Genomic DNA, 14,537 nt, shown 5'->3' on the forward strand with positions numbered 1-14,537 from the left:
CCATTTTTTATTGCGGATACGAGAAAACTTTGTGAAATGCTGATATTCATTAGAAATAAGGTGCACGTGAGTCTTCCGATTTGTTACTCATTAAAATATTCAATAAGGCCACAAAAGACGTATGCTGTACAAATAACTTATTCTTACCAAAAGCCGTTGATATAAGTTAATTGCGAATATGATTCAGCTGCCAGAGATGGGGAATTATGCTAGATTCATCAGTAATTACATGATCAGAGGGCTTGTTAATACAAGCATATTGAGAGTGGGAACAGGTGCATGGCAGAAGGTTTTGCAATTAATTTATATAATGTATATACAATGTTTGCAGGTTGTAGGAATGAGGTAACGGTCAAAACAGAAATAAGTTTTACTTTAAACGAGAAGAGAAAGATACTTGAAAGTGTTTCAAATCCTTACTAAAAGTAGAGAACCAACTGACCCAAAACCTAAAAACGACAAATCATGTGTTGTAGATCTCTAAACTTGGGACTTTGAGATATCACTTTCCGGGATCACCAGCAATATCATGGATGGAAGGTTTTTTTTAATTTTAATTATTAGACCGGTGTTAGTTTGTTCTTTCCCGCTATATTTACCGAGTTTCGATTCTATACATCAGCTCACACAAAGTACTCTCTATTAAGAAAAACACTTTATCCTTGGAACAGTCCAGAGGCCTTTTTGCACTTTTTTTCTGTTTATGTACATTTTAGGTTATAAGTGATTTTTATGTTTAATTTTGCATAAAGTTCATAACATATATATTTATAACGGAATAGTCATTTTTAATAGATAAATGTGATCATTATGGGTTTATTCTTTATTGTATATTCTTAAAAATTATACCATGTTACTTTCTGTAGGAAAATAGCTAAAACCTTGTTTTGTTTTTGTGTATCATAAAATGTCAAATAACAAAAATACTGAGGAAAATTAAAAAAAGAACGTTCCTAATCGAATGGCAAAATCAAATGATTAAACACATCAAGCGAATGGACAACATCTGTCATATTCCTGACTTGGTACAGGCATTTTCAAATGTAGAAAATGTAAAGTGTTAGGATACTGATTGTACTTTTGCATGTCATGGGAATGTGGTTGCGAGAAAAACGGACCAATGATACCAAAAAGAAATTTTCAAATTCATACGTATAAGTCGAGAACAAATTGGAATTACATTGACATAAAACGACCAATATAACTTTGTTCATATGGCTTGTGCATGACTAAGAGGACTATTATTTGCTGTACAAAATGAAACAACATATTTTTATCACATTTATGAACCAAATTTGTTGTTCACAGTTTAAATATAAACTTACAGCTATTTGAAGATGCGGTGTACGTTTTACGACAAACACAAACGTTGTTGGCGTTGCACCATGCGTTAACTACGCCTGATTGAGACTTTGAATTGAAATGACCACATCTGCTGTTCGGGTGAATAACTAACGAAGTAATACAAAGAACATTTTATATATATGTATATATATATATATTTGCAATTCAAAAGCTGATAAAGTAAATACTTTGTTTTTGTGTGATTTCTTAAATCGGGTACATAAGAAGTGACAAATATATGGAATGAATTTGTTTTATTTTTGCTAGTTGAACAGGTTTTAAATGTTTTATGTATATGTTCTTTTAACTTAACAACACATATATTTAATTAACTGAAATATCAAGATTGAATGTCAATGTTCTAATCAAATAATATCTTATATATACTTGGACAGCAGGTATACCAATTAATTATCAAACTCAGCATTTTACTAGTCAAACTGTACATTGATTGATAAAAAAAATCAAAGTATTTACTAATAATGATTAATTTTGTTGTTTATATTTGAAAGCTATATGACGCACTTACGAGGAGTACATCCACTTGTGTTGTCCCTGTAAAAGTCATCATAGCATTTACATATAAAGTTTATTCATATAGAGTTAGTATCTATGCACTGAATTGGGTCAGTGCATTAAGCATCTAATGTTGTTTCTGCAATATATAACTACAATACCATTTATATAATCATGCATGACGATGTAATGCAAGTGTAAAAAAAATTGAAATGTTATCTGGTTCAATTGTTATCATCTTGGTTTTTTTACGCAAACTTTATTTAATAGAAGTGAACAAAATCGTTTTCTAATATTGCGAAACTTATCAATGCAGGTCGTATTGCCTTTTTAAACTCGTCTCTTCGTAACTGAATATCAATGATAAACCAGATTTGTAATAATCTATTTCGATTAATGCACTGAATACAGCACACTCTATATTAAGGTGTAATAGACATTTGCGGAAACAGAAATACTTTGTGTTAGGAAAGATGCAATCAACCATGGAGCATGTTAACATGTTTATGCTAAGACAGTTCTTTCTCTCTTTTATTTTGTTTCTTTTTAAATGAGGAAAAACAGCAGACGGGTGTTTTTGCGCTATTTATTTTTCATGAAATTTCACTTGCCGTTGGGTATTATTTTGATATCTTTTAATCTTTCCTGAAAAGGACAAACACTTTTGTCTATATTTTTGTTTCAAAAGAAAAAAATCACAACTATTCGAGAAAAAAACCCCAACCTAAACAACAGTTATCAACGAACTTCTTTATATCGGAAATAAATTTTAGACTGTTCGCAAGACTCAGTTGAAATGCAAGAATAGGTGTACTCAAATAGTTAAAACTTTGCTATCTATGTTTTCAACAGCAATTCCAACTTGTTTTTCTTTTATGCAATAATAATATATAGATCTTGGGAATCATTAAGTATGGACGTTTTTTTTCGCAGTGTCGAGAATTATTCCCCATGAACATGGGTGGGACTGGTATGCTCGAAACATGAGCTAAACCCCTTTCCGAGACTGGTACTATTTTCATGGAATTGTAATATAGAGTGCACTGACGACTCATGGGTCGAACCAGCCATTTTTAAAAGGGAATTCCAACCCAAGATAAAAAAGGGGGAAGGGTTCCGACCGTATGTCCCCATTCAAAAGCATTGATCGGCAAGAAAAGGGTTGTTCCAACCCAAGGAACAGCCCGTGATCTCTCACTGCGAGGTTGTTCATTTCAACACAAAGTTTATATGCAGATCTATTCAATAGATTGTTAAGGATAAAAAAATGCAAAAGTGTAGCAAGAAATTGTTAACAAAAACCACAAACTAATTAAGTCGGCAAGGCAAACGTTGCGGATACAAAGTTGTAAGCGTGCAAAACAAAAACGACACCACAGTACCATTTCAAATAAAACAGTTTATAAAGTATCATCCGAACAATATTTTTGCTGGTTTTCGTATACTAACCATTGCATTAAAGGTACCCTGTTTCGCGGGGGGATTTTTTTTTTTATAATAATATATATCATACATCTATCTACACATTCGGTCCTTATAAATCATTGTCTTCAAATATTCGGCTTTGTGCGGTCCTGGTGGGAAATCCAGAAAAGCGCTTCGGACACATAAAATTTTAACGTGTTGCTAACTTCTCTTCTTTTTTTTTAAGACACCATTTGCTATTTTGTATCTGTATTGTTGGTTTGTTTTTGTATTTTGAGATGACCCCTTGTTTTTGTCGCCTGTAATCCTAGGTATAGACCTAGTGTCCGCAAATGTCTAATACCACTAAATCATAGTACGTCACATCTGATTGCATACGAAAAAGAGTAGTAAAATAATTCCTCTGATATTCATCCTATATTTTATCGCAGTAAAAAAATCTGTCACATAGACATATATCTCGGATGTTTCCAATATTTTGGAAACTTCAGGTTTCATGATTACCAAAGCTACTCTTCGTTTCGTACTATTTTAACAAAATTCTGTAAACTGATCTCTGAAAAAATAACAACACTCTGTAAAAAAATTCCTACAGCGTTCAATATTATGAAAATAGTAACTCAAAGATGTACTTAGGTGAGGTTTTGGAACTTGTGTTAGATTTTCGAAATTCGAAATTTCGGTTTTTTTTATGCGACACATGGTAAAATATTTTGCCCCTATTTTCTTTTTTAATATAGAACTTCAATAGCTCGTAAAAGGTCATTTACCAAAATTTAAGCAGTTTTTGGTAGGGCTCGTGTTTTGCAGTCTTAAGTTTTTTTGTTTGTGTCTTATGTATTATTATTTGTCTGTCTGTTTGTCTTTTCTTTTTTAACAATGGTGCTGTCAGTTATTTTCGATCTATCAGTGGGAATGTACATCTGTTATCTTTTATAAATTTATTTTCTTCAGATTTGAGACCCGAAAATTAACATTACAAATATAAAGTAAAAGTCCGAGTCAGTCTTTTCTTGCTTTATTTTGAAAATTAAATATCTCGAAAAGGAGGTCCATAACCTATCAATAATGTTAGCTTATTTTGTTCCTTAACTGGTGCTCTTCCCATTTATACTACATGTAGAAATTTTAAATACTAAAAGGTGAGATGATTTTAATGATGTACAGTGGTCAATTTGTTGGTAATTTCACTTCATTTGAGTGCACGCATCCAATGCATTTTGTATAAAAAAACTACCCCAATTTACCGAGACTTCAAAATTCCAAAGATCTTGACCCTGTTTAACTCAAAATCTTTAATGCACTTATTCCAGATTTGTTTTTTTTTTTTTTTTTTGCTTGTTTGTTTTGTCATGGAATAACGATAAGATATATTTTTGTCATTTGTGTTGCTAGGGATATCATGGATATTGTTTTATGGATATGAAGCGGATATCTCTAGTGTTAAAAGTCAAAACATAATGGTCAAACCAAAGTTCATTTCGCGCACTGTTTGTTTCTTTTTTTAAATGATATATAATTTAATCACGATTTACATTGGTTAGAGATACATACAGTACCGGTACCTTATCCTTGCCACGTTAGTGTATAGCATATCAGTGGTAAGGTTAGTACTTGTTAGGTCACAATATATATTATATTTTAGCCAATAAAATATATAACTGAATAAGAATAAGATAACAATATATATTCTAAATTGCAGTTCAAGAAGATAATTTAATTTTTTTTCTGTAACCAAATTATGGAAGTTTTCACATTTGCCTTCTTTATTTATTAATATGTTATACTATTGAAGAAATTCCTTTAAAAAAATTAAAAACACATATTTGTTTTTTTGCTCGGATATACATGTATAATATTCTTTGTATACAGTAAAAAGTATAATTGTTTATAAATCATTTATACTGTTACAGTATTAATTTGTATCGTTTATTTTGTATCCCTACAATAGTGATCCAAATGATATCATACAATATCAGAAATTTGCATCCTAATATTTGCTATTTATTGTCTTGTATATAGTTAAAGATAAAGTACAGCATTAATTGTCTTTTTCTTGTGTTCTTTTCTAAAAAAAAATTGATGCTATTTTTTGCACCTGTCCCAAGTCATGCATTTGATGTTTAGTAGTTGCCGTTTGTTGATGTGCTTCATTATTGTTTCTCGTTTCTCGTTTTTTTTTCAAATATATTAAACTAGACCGTTGGTTTTCTCGTTTGAATGGTTTTACATTTAGTAATTTTGGGAGCCCTTTATAACTTGATGTTCGGTGTTACCAAAGGCTCCGTGTTGAAGTCCGTACCTTGTCTTATAGTGGTTTAAGTTTATTAATTTAGATTTGGATGGAGAGTTGTCTCATTGGCACTCATACCACATCTGTCTATATTTATTTGTACCATTTTTGAAATCCTATTGTTTTTTTTTATAATATTTATTTAGGAGAATGATGTAAATGTTTTTTGGAGGAAATGTTTTTAATTGATACAATTTTTTCTTTTTTATCTTTAAATTTAATTTCGGAGTTAAAAGTACCTTTTGTTTAAATTGATGCATCTTTAGTTAGCTCTTGTAACCACTGTTTTGGTACTCATTTATTCCCGAGTTAAATTTTGTTATCATGTTCTATTTATTCAAGAAAATAGTTTAATGTTTAAATGTGACTTCCAATTTGTTCCGTCCGTTAGATTTTCTAGTCAATAGGATCAAAATTATTTTTATCTCTTACAAAACAAATCTTAGGATGAAAATTAATCATAGATGCTACAAGTTAGATGTAGAAATTATGCTAATATATTTCCTCCTTTTTGTAGAATTTGCTCCATTACCTGATGATATAACCTACTAGTATACACATATTTTGTTCTTCAGAAGAAATGTTTTGATGTGATGATATAAAACTTGTATTCTATGTTGTCAAAAGTGCATACATAGTAAGTACGTGCATCTCTATTGAGAACCTCTGACACACTTTTAATTGCGCGAAATCTTGGTTGTTAGCAGGGTGTATTCTCATTTCGCCTTAACTGTGAATTCCAGGTAAAAAAGGTAAAAAATATACTAAGGTCAGATGGGAATTGAACTAAGGTGAAATGTGAATTTAGATAAAAATATTAAATAAACAAATTAAAACTATGTGTTTTTATAGCAATTTAAACAACATGTAAATAGGGAATTGTTTCTCTTGAATTATTATTTTTAATAAAAGTGACCATTTTTATGATTTCAAAAGTTGTGAAATCAGGAAAAATCTACAATAATAACATTTTTAAGTAGGAAAGTTGCTTCTCTTGAAATATTGTTTGTTTCATATTTAATAAAAGTTGAAACTTTTATTTTTATTTTAAGCAGTTAATGTAGAAAAATCTAAATAATTTAATTATCCTTTACATTATGCAACACAAAAAAAGTTTACATGTTTTCCCACAGACTTGTTTAGTTATATGACAGAAACCTGGTGTCTCGCCTACTTTTAAAAAACTTTAACTGCATACTATATGTAATGTAACTGGATGATAAGGTAAGTCCATGTATAAGTAAAATACGGGGGAAAAACAGAACAAAATTTTAACTAAATTTCTTTCTAGATACTAGCTTTTGATCATAAACAAGCTTCTGTCCAAGTTTGGTACAAATCCATGATAGTTAAAGAAAATAATTTAAAAAAAAATAGAAACTTTTACCACAGAGCGAATGTAATGTTGCCTGGCAGAAAAAACTAAGTCCATTTAAAAGTAAAATACTGAAAAATTGGAACATTTTATTTTACAAAATTTACTTCTGTATACTATCTTATGATCATAAACAAGCTTCTGTCAAAGTTTGGTACAAACCCAGGATAGTTTAAGAAAGTTAATATTATAAAATTCCCTTTGTAAGTAAAATACTATCATCAATGATCATAGTAATATTTATTTCTGTTCATGTAAATAATTCTTGTGCTTTACGTAATAGTGCTTTTTCTCATGAGATTCTTTATTACATGTACATTAATATTAGTTTGCTAATTTTTAAAAAGATGAGCCACTCTTCAGCGAATTATTCAAAAAGTGAAACATTGGTAAGGCACACAAAACACATCTTTTAAAAAGTATTTCAAGGCAGATTTTGACAATAAAATAACAAATATCAAACATAATTGCAATACAAACAAAAAATAACTTAATTCCATTATTTACACAAGTTCCCATTCCGCCTTAGTTAATTCTTTTTAACATGAAAATGTGTACTAAGGAAAACTGGGATTAATTTTATATTATAATTTTGACAGCTAAGGCGAAATGAGAATAAGCCGTAAGCAGTAAGTGACACACACGATAAATATTAAATAACTGGTTTCGAAATCCATCCTTCAGATTTAGATAGGGGATTGCTATTGAGATCTAACAGATACAACAAACACAAAATATATTACCTGCTGACACTGCTAATTCGAAGTAAAATGTCATAAATGGAAGAAAAAGTAGAACTAGTGGATAGAGGATGCCCTGCAAATGCACAAAAAGTCATGTAAAAGTTATAATTGTTTCAAACAAGCACAGACTTGAATAACGTGTCCTAAGACAAAGAAATTGGTGTCCGCCTATTCAACTAGGCAATACTAAATATGAAAGTAAACGCGTAAGTGTGACGTTCTTATACAACAAGAACATACTGTTTTTTCCTAATTTCTAATTTTCTCCATGTAAGGTTAATCATCTTCTAGCGTTACTAGTTTCGAACTTTATCGTAGTCATGGTAGTAATTTTAATGTTTACCCGTTCGCCAATTTGTTCTAAAGTTGATACATGAGAACGAAAACTTTCAAATTCTAACGTAATCCAGTTCTTAAGTTTTACATTTGTTTTCATGGAGGATTAAACATCTAAAATTTGTCATCTTACATGAAAAACATAAAACTACAATATCTTGATATTCAAAAATTGGTATCCGCTTTAGGTAGAATCTCAATACAGAAGATATGTGAACAAAAACTATTATTTCATGTTATCGTGTAATAGTTTATGTTATATATAGATAGCAAAATATACGCATAAGTCATATCAAGTAATACATAAGTGTTAATATATAGATACGGATAAAATATTAACCTGGCTATGAATGGTTTCTTCTTTAATAGAGACATTAAAATTGAGAATGGAAATGGGGAATGTGCCAAAGAGACAACAACCCGACCATAGAAAAAAACAGCAGAAGGTCACCAACAGGTCTTCAATGCAGCGAAAAATTTTCCCGCACCCGGAGGCGTCCTTCAGCTGGCCCCCAAACAAATATATACTAGTTCAGTGAAAATGAACGCCATACTAATTTCCAAATTGTACACAAGAAACTAAAATTAAAATAATACAAGACTAACAAAGGCCAGAGGCTCCTGACTTGGGACAGGCGCAAAAATGCGGCGGGGTTAAACATGTTTGTGAGATCTCAACCCTCCCCCTATACCTCTAGCCAATGTAGAAAAGTAAACGCATAACATTAACTATTTCCTTTAACTCTATTTCAAATTTAGCAATGAAACATATTATATATTCCTATATTCAAACTTGAAGTTACGTAAGACAAGTTGTAAATTAGGACCAATATATGCAATATTAGTAAAAAGTTTATATCTGATGAATGTCGATAAGACAGCCTCTCAAAGACAAAATAACCAAACTTCATCTAAAGGGAAGCATACATTTTTCAATAATTGACAGGTGGTTAGACTATTATACGTCATGTTCTTACATGTAATCATCCCGTTTAAAATATTTATTTACTTCAGGTTATTATTCACATAAACGTTTAGAATTGACTTGGAACTTGATTGAGCTTTACCCTTCTGTAGCTCCGGCGATCACCTCTGGTTTATTGCGGTGCTTGTTGCTCACTTTTTATTTTTCTATGTTGTGTTGTGTGTATTTTTTGCCTGTATGTTCGTTGTTTTGCATTTTTACCGCCTTTGCATTGTCAGTTTGTTTCTGCCTTACGAGTTTTAATATTCCTTTTTCTTGACCAAACAAAAGTTTTTGACAATGCAGAATGGAAATGGATAGATGCATGTTTAGAAATTTTCAATTTTCAATTTTGGGAAACTTTTCGGGAATGGGTTAAAATGTTACTAAAAAATGCTAAAACTTGTTTAATGACTAACGGTTTTCAATCAAGATACGTCCCAATTTCTAGATCAATCCGTCAGGGCTGTCCAATATCTCGCCGATGCTATACATTTTACAAGCAGAGCCGATGGCAGCCACAATTAGGGCTAATCCAAAAATTCAAGGAATAAATTTACCCTACCCTAACACAGAAAATGAAAAGAAAGAGGTTAAGATTAACATCTTTGCAGACGGTACACAATTTTTTAATAGAACAGAGGAATCAATCCAGGAAACATTTAAGGTTTTAGAAATAAATGAGAAAGCATCGGGAGCTAAGATAAATTATAAAAAGACTGTAGGGGTATATTTGGGTCGTTGGAAAAATAAAACACAAACATATAAATCAATTAGGTGGTCAAGTGAACCAGTTAAAGCATTGGGGGTCATGCATGGATACAGTGTTGATATAGACACACATTTTAATAAGGGGGTGCATTTACAATATTTCAATATCGAAAATTTGAAGGAAAACAAACCCAACAATTCATACTGAAGCTATATGGTTAGAAGAAATAAAATCACTGACCGACACATTACAATGTAATCCAGGTGTTAAAAGTACAAAAAATTAAATGTCATATTATAAGTAAAGGTAAATTATTGTGTAGATTGTAGTGTGTCTTTTGGGGACTTTTGATGTAATTTATTTACTGTAGAATGTTATAAATATTTTATATGCAAACTCTGTCTGTGTAATTAATATGAATGTTTAACTTATGTATGCAAAAAATATAAAATAGATATTAAAAAAAAATAGCCCTTTAGTATATTTCGCCTCTCTCTTACATGTTTTAGGAGATGCACTTTGTAATAAGACATAAGGAATAAAATGGATAATGAAAATGGGGAATGTATCAAAAAGACAACAACCCGACCATAGAGAAGACAACAGCAGAAGGTCACCAACAGGTCTTCACTGCACCGAGAAATTCCCGCACCCGGAGGCGTCCTTCAGCTGGCCCCTTAACAAATATATATACTAGTTCAGTGATAATGAACGCCATACTAAACTCCAAATTGTACACAAGAAACTAAAATCAAAAATAATACAAGACTAACAAAGGCCAGAGGCTCCTGACTTGGGACAGGCGCAAAAATTCGACGGGGTTAAACATGTTTATGAGCTCTCAAACCTCCCCCTATACCTCTAGCCAATTCAGAAAAGTAAACGCATAACAATATGCACATTAAAATTCAGTTCAAGAGAGGTCCGAGTCTGATGTCAGAAGATGTAACCGAAGAAAATATACAAAATGAAAATAATACATAAATAACATCAGACTACTAGCAGTTAACTGACATGCCAGCTCCAGACCTCAATTAAACTGATTGAAAAATTATGTCTTTATCATATGAATATCAGGCACAATCCTTCCCGTGAGGGGTTTAGTATCATACCATCATAACATATATGAGAAGAACATAACCCGTGTCATGCCAACAACTGGTTTTTAAATAAATGTGTTTAGTTCCGATGCAAAGACCCTATAAGTGAATCAATATTAACGCCAAAATGTGCAATCTTTAATGACCTGACAACAGTATCGTAAATATATCCCTTCGTAATAAGTCTATTTAAAGGTTTTGTTAGCTTCTGAGGTGAATACTGACATTTTTTTGTGCTTTATAAAGAATATTTCCATAAAATATTGGATGTGAAATACCTGACCGTATAAGAAGTCTGCATGTTGAGCTATATTTACGAATGATGTCCTTACATGTATACCGATGATAAAATTTAGCAAATGTTTTGACTATTTTGTGATATCGAACCCTGGTGTAATAATCTTTCAGTAACTTGAAACTTGTTTATTAAAATTTTAACACTCCCCCTTTCATCTCGATAAGTAGACTAGTAAAACACTGATTCTTATATATAACTCATAAGCACTATTCTATACTATTCGTTCTATTTTTTTTTCTACATGTTCGGTTAGTCAATTCGATTGTTTATCTTATATTACTTAATTTGTTTCGTCTTTTGTTTTAGCCTTTTCAATTTTGATAATTATTATTTAAGTTCCTTAAATACTCTGTTCATTAGTAAACGGGGGGTTGTAAACAATCGTAAATATAATAAGACAGTTACACTATATCACTGGTGTTAAACTGATCATGGTAATTGCAGTTACCACTATTCCAACATGGCGGAGTCTAAAACAAGTAATTATGTCTTCTTCTAATTTCTGCGTGTACACATATTGTAATGAAGAATTACTCAGCCGCACGGTTGATATTTACGGTATTGCTGTGAGTGTGTCTTCTTAGTATCCCCATGTGTGGCCTTGTTACCGACATAAAATCCATACAAAATTTACGGAAGATCATCATAACTCCAAAAGAAGATCATCGTTACTTGTGGACAAAAAACCGTGATTTTATCAGTGCCCTCTGCTGACGGAATATTTAATGATAAAATGATAAAACGATAATGTATAACTCTAGAACGATATAAGTGATGCCTCCGAAATTCAAAACTTGACCTGTGTTATGTAGTAATAATAATGTGTTTAAGTTTTATTACATTTGGTCAAGGCCAACTAAAGTTAGAGAAGTGATACGAAAAATTCAGCATTTTTTTTTCATTTGAAAAGAGGCATAACTGTTACTTTAGAATAGTGGAAATGACACCATCAAAATTCAAACGAGAGCTGTATTTTGTGGTAATAAGCATTGTGTTTTTTTTCATACATTTTTGTTGAGACAAACTAAAGTTAAAGAACGAAAACGAATACTTCAGCTTTTTTTTAGTTTATAGAGAGGCATGATAACTCAAGAAGGGTTATAGTGACGCCACCGAATATGGAACTTGATCTAAATTATATGGTTATAATCATTGTGTATAAGTTTCGAAATGTTAAGTTTAGGCAAGAGTAAGAGAACGGAAACCAACTGTGGGACGTACGTACAAAAAGGAACAAGATTAATAGTTCAAAGTAGAATGAGATATTGTGACCTTAATCGTATCTTCATTTGAAAATGAATGTAATTTAAACATTAAAGTTTCCATTTACAGTTAGTGAACATGGAAAATAGTTGCCTCTCCTTGTCATCATGATGATCATTTACCGTAAAGTATAACTTGTTAAATATAAAGACTATATCTACAAAGCAAAAAGTATCGCAAACACCATCAGCATATAAAGAAAGTTACGTTGATCACTAATATATATATATCAAACAGAATTCTTAAAGTAACGATGATCTTCCGTAAATGTCGATGGATTTTATTTCGGTAACAAGGCCATATATGTTAATAGGAACACACACACTTACACAACAATATCGTAAACATCACTCTAGTGGCTGAATATTTTTTAAAAACAACGCGTTTACTTGAAGAAAATTAGAAGAAGACGATTTTACCTGTTTTTGGCTCTACCATGGTGGTAACTGCAATTACCATGATCAGTTTAACACCAGTGATTAAAATTATCTGTATAAATTATTATCTGGAATATGAAATCAGAACACGTTTTACTTGGACCTGCCCGGTACATTTTTTAATTTCTAGTCGGTTGGTGAAACGATTTGTTTTATTTTCTCAAATTTCATCAACGTATTCCGTTTAATTAAACACAGAAGTTTCAACTTTCCACGGTTTTACTTGACTATGAAACAACTTTAGTTTCATTCGATCTTATTAAATATTTGTATCATCGCAGATTTTGATACTTCATTGCGACAGACACAAAAGAAAAGATAAAAAAAAAAATCCAAAACAAGATACAAAATGTATTACTATTCTGTTGATAAACTAAAACATGTATTAAATCCTCAAATATACATCTTTGGTTTCCTTGTTGAATGTACACCATATAACAGATTGTAGATGTCAGAATAGGTTTGTAAATCTACTTTTAAAAAATAAATCAAAACTCTTTTACCATATTTAACAGTTATTATAAAAAAAAATAACTCAATAATACAATGCAGAGAACTTACCATTATTGAAATGAGATGCAATCTTTTAATATGTAACTGTTATACAATATTTAAGTTTTTATATGAGGGCTTGATTTACGCCCTTATCAACGGCAAACACACGTGAAATTTTCTCCAGAGCAATATGCTATTTATTTACAAAACTTTATGTGCCATGACATACGTTCAATAAGTATCATATTTTTTACAAATCGTGTCTTAATTTTAATTTTCGGCCCTCGATAAGATACCCTTGCACTGTAACATACATGTTTGACATAGGATGCAAATACATAGTTTTCAAATGAGTCAATTTTGCAATATGATTCTTGTAGAAAAAAAACACATGCGAAATATGTGTGAAAATGAAATTATAAGAACTTATAAATATTATATTTTCCTTTGAGACACCCGTTATCTCATATTACAATGTATTATCTTTCCATAAATATAATTAGAGATGTATTGCCTTAAATGCTTTAAATAGGTGAAAAGTCTATGTCAGCAGTCAAAAGCTAAACAATATGAAACAGGATCAGTGTTTCAATTGGACAGAACCGGACACATGAACGTATTTTAAAGATAGAGGCTCTATATGTTGTTGTTTTTTTCTCGAAAAAGGACACTTTCCAGCATAGTAGAAAATGTAAACAAGAATAGAGTCCAAGACACATATCTCTATGTTTTTAAACTTTATTGCTGATCTTTTGGTTTGATTATTTTCCCTATACTTTCTTTAGTGTTTGTTGCAAACCACCCAAATGAAGTGTAAAACGAAATCTGTGTTTAAGGGGTGGGCAGTCACATCTACAAAGAATGACAGCCTGCTACCTATATCAATGAAATATGACTTGTTAGTAGATCTTGCCTTGCTGATAATTTTTGTGATATTAATTTTGTGTCAATACATTTCTTATCATTTACAATCAATCTCTTTTTTCAGTTTCCCTCATTAAGAAAACAAAGTTTGAACATATGAAAATATTCCTTCATGGTTTGTCTTAAAGGGACACTTGTTGTCAAATTCATGTTTACCAATTTTACTCATATTCTCATATTTGATTTATAACACTGTAAAACATTTATTCAAACTATAAAAAGTATAAAATAATAAATTTACAGGGCATGTGCTCGATAATATGTCGCTTCGTTTCTGGTGTATTTTAGTCTGCACGCCATCTAATTAACTAT

General features: G+C 31.0%; 1 protein-coding gene and 1 long non-coding RNA gene across 2 annotated transcripts in view; both read right to left on the bottom strand.

Moving 5' to 3' along the window:
• LOC143045196 (uncharacterized) overlaps positions 1-14,537 on the bottom strand; it is a 265,357-nt gene that overhangs the window by 121,758 nt on the left and 129,062 nt on the right. The gene's annotated exons all lie outside the window — the stretch shown is intronic.
• Positions 1,917-13,408, bottom strand: LOC143046943 (uncharacterized). The gene is made up of 3 exons (XR_012969322.1): positions 13,368-13,408; positions 7,697-7,769; positions 1,917-1,999 (listed from the first exon to the last, which is right to left on the bottom strand). It is a non-coding gene; the product is annotated as an uncharacterized LOC143046943 (long non-coding RNA).

The sequence above is a fragment of the Mytilus galloprovincialis genome, chromosome 9 (genome assembly GCF_965363235.1).
Source record: "Mytilus galloprovincialis chromosome 9, xbMytGall1.hap1.1, whole genome shotgun sequence".
In the NCBI taxonomy this organism is placed as follows: Eukaryota; Metazoa; Mollusca; class Bivalvia; order Mytilida; family Mytilidae; genus Mytilus; species Mytilus galloprovincialis.